General features: G+C 40.3%; 1 non-coding gene across 1 annotated transcript; it reads left to right on the plus strand.

Moving 5' to 3' along the window:
* The first annotated feature begins 981 nt into the window (after window positions 1–981).
* Trnaa-ugc lies at window positions 982–1053 on the plus strand. Its single transcript has one exon. It is a non-coding gene; the product is annotated as a tRNA-Ala (tRNA).
* The last annotated feature ends 4216 nt before the right edge of the window (window positions 1054–5269 follow it).

Below are 5269 nucleotides of genomic sequence, written 5' to 3' on the forward strand. Positions count from 1 at the left end.
TGAAAATTTTGATGTACTAAATAATATTGAGGAGCTGTTAACCTCCTTTATCATCATAATATCCGGATACGAAAGAGCCGTTTTCCCGGTATTTGGCGTGTTGTCTTACGCAAACAAGTCCACCTGCATCTGCTATGTGATTGCTATGTAAATCAATCAGTGATGCATATAAGGCTCATAACGCTTATAACAGATTGGGTATTACTTTAAATAGCCTGAAGATGTAAGGACAAATTTAGCTGAGAATTCGTGTGGAAGGTGTAATTCCTACCAAAATCGTTTGAAGTCAATTCATACACTTATCGCCCAGGAGTGTTCCGGGTAGAAGAATAATTATTCTTCTCTCTATTAATAACTCTATTAATAGACCATCGGCACAACCTTTTTTTTTACATATTATAATATGTAAATATGTATGTATAATATTAAAAAAAAAGGTTGTGCCGATGGTCTATTAATAGAGTTGTTTTGGTTTTGGGAGTTGTCCGTCGTCCTGTCGTTCTGTATTTAAAACACAATGTCTAGGACGTCTAGGAGACTGCATTCTTCCTCCGTCTTGGTAAAGCATACTCGCTTGGGCCCAATCAAAAGACCTAGTCACTATCTCCGATGGATAATGTCCAGAAACATAATAATTGTAAAAGAGTAACGTTCAAGAACTTTTAGTTTTCTACCAATTACTGTTTCGAATATATTTCCTTTTATTTTGGTTTTTCCAAAAATCCATAGAAGAGGATTAGGTGGTTTGCGCCACTGGTGACAACCGTTACTTTATATTTGTGGATCTTTCTTCATTCAATTGCAAAAGTCTAACGTATTACCGTACTATACTTACCTCATTAGGCAATGACTAACAAAAATTGTGAAATGTAAATAATACCATACTTTGCAACTATAGGACAAGGAAAGAGGAGGGGGGGAAAAATTGCACCTTCTAGGTGGTCATTCTTGTATTGATCTAGGGAGAACTGATTATTAGTCGGGGATGTAGCTCAGTGGTAGAGCGTTCGCTTTGCATGTGAAAGGCCCCGGGTTCGATCCCCGGCATCTCCATTTTTTTATGTGTACATTCCTTATGTAATTCGTTTTAGACGTGGAGATTTTAAACTGAACAGCCATTTTATACGATTTTGTGTTTTTATGTAGCCAGTTCTGAATCTTTGAATTAATGACAGATCCATCACATTTGTGACGAAACGTTTCATTGGCCTTCGACTAAAACCAGTTCTGAGTGGAAAGTATCATTATGCTGGAACTGATTATAATATGTTCAAAGTCGTCGTTTATATTATTGTTGATTTGCTTAATGACGCTTTCCCAACTGCATATGGTGCATATCGTGGAATGATAAGGTGGTTTGTAAAATGATGGATAGGACCGAATGTGGAGGGAAGCGGTCGTGGTCTGTTTTAAGCTTTACTGGGAGGATGGGTAAATCTTAATCACAGTATTTTTATTGCTAGTGGGGCGGGACTAAGTCCCTTGTACTGTGGCCACTTCTGGCCTATTGTACCAGCCCCAGATGATAGGTGAGGGTGATTGTGGAGCAATTGGTGGAATGAAGATTGGCAGGGGAAACCGAAGTACTCGGAGAAAACCTGCCCCAGCGCCACTTTGTCCACCATAAATCCCACTTGACCAGACCCGGGCCGCCGCGATGGGAAGCCAGCGACTAACCGCTTGAGCTATGGCGCAGCCATTTAATCACAGTAACTAGCATCCAGTACGATTTCTTCTTCCAACCATAAAATTGAAGTTCTGGGAATGTCGGCAGACCACATTTACAAATGTTGTGTCACTAATGATTTATGGATCATGTTGTCATTTCGTAAAGTCTGATAAACAGTAATCCGTTTATCTTGCCCAGTGTGGTTAGAATACCACGTGACATAAGAGACTACGAAGTGAAATTTTAATAACTTCAAGGTTACATTTACAATACATTGATTTTGTGTTGGTATCTCTTGACAGATTTCATCACGATTCCCTTCTGCATGCCTGGGCAAAAAGACATGCAAAGGGCGTTTTTTTTGGAATCCTCCAACTTTTTTGTGGTTAGTTTTACGGTTCTGTCAGCATCTGGTTGCATAGCGTAGATTGGTAGGATGATTGATGAATTGGAAAGGATCTGGAAGGAAGCAATTGTGGCCTGAGAGACGTACTATCTAGGCATTAGCTTTGAGGGGTTGAGGAAAACCACCAATAACCTTTGTCAGGATAGTCGATGGACCACGCAGGGTGCCCATACTGGCAGCACAACAGATATCTAGAATTCTTGCTTTGGACTGCAAGGCTGAAGTAGAGAACAAGCAGTATGACATAAAATACAACATTATATTTATAAAGAATAATCTAGTTTCCAAACCTTAAATTATCATAAGTCAGTTACTACAGTTTTTAGGTTTTCGTGGTAATGAAGAACTAGATTGTGGCCTAAGCAATGGCACAGTAGCGCCTGGTAGATGTGTATTGTTTCGGATAAACACATGTCTCCGTTTTTATCCTGTATATGGTGGGAATAGTACCTCCAAAATGTACATGCACAGCTACGAGACCACACGATGCCCATAATACTAATATTTTCAAGGTTTATGTTCCAGCCGTAATAGGTTACAAAGTTACCAACTGCCGTACATAGTAGGGTACTATTTGGCGAACCTAACGTAATTGTCCTTCATGGAATACAGGAAGGAAGGTTGGATATGACGTCAAATTTTTCTGCTCATTTCTTGTTCCTGCGGTTTCGAACTGCACCCTTTCCCCCCACCACTGTGCACCAGTGCTCTGTAGATCACGTGTTCCGACATGTTCGGTGATTACGGTTGCACGTCAGTCCGTCTGCGGCAACAGGTTGAGCAGGGTAAGCCGTCCCGTTTGTGACAAATGCAGATGTATTAGGGTTGGAGGCCTCTTCTACATTAACGTGTCTGCCATTTAATACGAAGTGGCACACAATGTTTCTTTTAGTTTCATTACGCAATGAAACTTAATTTGTGGTATTTCATATATACTTACTACTTACATCTAAAACGAAATTGGGAAGATATTCTAAATTCGTTTTATCGTGTAGCCATTTTGGTTTCTAGAATAAGCGGACTGATGTTCAGACATGTGAACATGTGCAGCCAAAGAATTTGCTTACAGAGTTTAAGCCATTTAAGAATATCATTACGGGATCACTCTTAAAAGGTATTCAGGGTAGAAGAAGAATTTTAAATATAATAATAATTTCGATGATAATGTTCGATATATTTCCTTTATTTTTTTCCCAATTTTTTTTTCTCCCAAAAGAGGCACAAGCTCGGTTTTCTCACTCCCCCAAAACCTCCGGGCTCAATTCAGATACAATGTTTAAATAATTGTAAGTTATAATGATCATTGACGACGTTAATTCTTTTCGTAAGAAGAGAATTTGGAAATATAAAGCAGTTGCCCTGTTTCACTTCGCACAGACATCGGTCTATATGCCACGTGTTCGTATTCATGCGACTCAATGTGGCAGGAACTGTTAGAATCCTACAGATTCGTTTCGCTTTTATGACTTCCTTCCGAACAACCTCATGGCCACACTAGTCAACCTCTCATTTGATGAATATTATTCACGTGGAGGAAGTTTCATATTCCTGTAAAAAAAAATGAACTATTAGAAGTTGTGCAAACGCGATGATTTTATTCGCTCGGACATTGAATTAAAAACCAATTGCATTGTGTTAGACTACACCTATAATTTGCATTATCCTGTTACTTGCTTTTGGAGCTGAGTCGAGCCACCAATTCTGCAGCTACTCAAGAATTTCCCAGCATTTTATGAAACCCGAAGGTTCAATACCGTGTTCACAAGAGACCTCCACTGGTCCCTATCCTGAGCCAGATCAATCCAATCCGTACCATCCCATCCTATATAAGATCCATTTTAATATTGTCCACACATCTACGCCTTGGTCTTCCCAGTGGTCTCTTTCCTTCTGGCTTTCCCACCAATATCTTACATGCATTCCTCCTCTCTCCCATTGGATTATCCTATATAATACAAAAAATAAGGATAGTTGAAGCATCTAACAAAATACTTATAAGAAAATTACTTAAAGATAGTTTAGGGGATGTGCTCTACATAATTGTGGCATATAGTCTGCCCACACGGGCCATACGCAGATGTAAGGTTCGGTTTGTTCAGTTACGGCTCATCTGCGGATACAGGTTTTCTTCCAGTGGGCAAATTCAACTCTGGGAATAGTGGACATATGAGACTTGCTTTCATGTATGGCACCGCATGTTTCGAACCAAGGACTTTAGAAAGGTCCCTTATTTGAAGTGTTACACAGAAACATTTTATCATTAACAGCGGCATTGTGTAATAGACCTGTAGAAGAAATGTCTAAATATATCTAGCACTCAGTTTCAAATTGAAAGAAACGGGCTCATGAATTGAAACCGTGGAGCTGAATCTCCCGCGACTGGCCAATAGTTGAGCTCAGGTACACAAACTGCAGCATATTTCAGAACCACGCGGTTCATTACCCCCTCCAGTGGTCCCAATCTGGAACCAGGTGAATCATATCCGTAACTTTTCATCTCATTTACTCAATATACATTTTAATATCATTCCATATAAACCAAGTCTTCCTAGTGGTCTCTTTCCTTTGGTTTTCCTATCGAAATGTTGTATGCACTACTAGCTACCACAGAGCCGGAATAGCGACTGGCTGCGGGCTGGACGACCGAGGGGTCGGAGTTCGAGACCCGGTAGGGTCAGGAATTTTCTCTTTAAGTTGTCCAGACCGACCCTGGTGTCCACCCAACCTCCTATCCAATGGGTACCGGGGGCATTTTCCTCGGGGTTAAAGCGACCGGGGCATGAAGCTGACCACTTACCTCCAGCTAGTGCCGAGGTCAAGAAAATGTGGATCTATACATCCACTCCCCCATACACCTTCATTGCGTAGAGCTTGAATTTGCTGAACAGAGGGGCAACTTTACCTTTTTACCTTACCGTGACGTTGTCAGGAATACATTTTGGATTTGTTAGTGTCTTCCACAAATATTTGAACTTAGCGTCATTATCGTCCCGATCGCAGGTCAGATCGTGAATTCATGGTGGACAAGCGAGAGCGGAGCGTGTACGTCGGATTGCAATGCTAATTCTCATTTCACCAACTGTCCCACTGTTATCGACGCTGTGTACTGTCCATACTGACAGCGTCGTTAAATAGCAAAACTTAAATTATTATTAATTAATTAATTAAATAAATTATTATTAAAGGATTAATTA

The sequence above is a fragment of the Cryptotermes secundus genome, unplaced genomic scaffold, assembly GCF_002891405.2.
Source record: "Cryptotermes secundus unplaced genomic scaffold, Csec_1.0 scaffold47, whole genome shotgun sequence".
In the NCBI taxonomy this organism is placed as follows: domain Eukaryota; kingdom Metazoa; phylum Arthropoda; class Insecta; order Blattodea; family Kalotermitidae; genus Cryptotermes; species Cryptotermes secundus.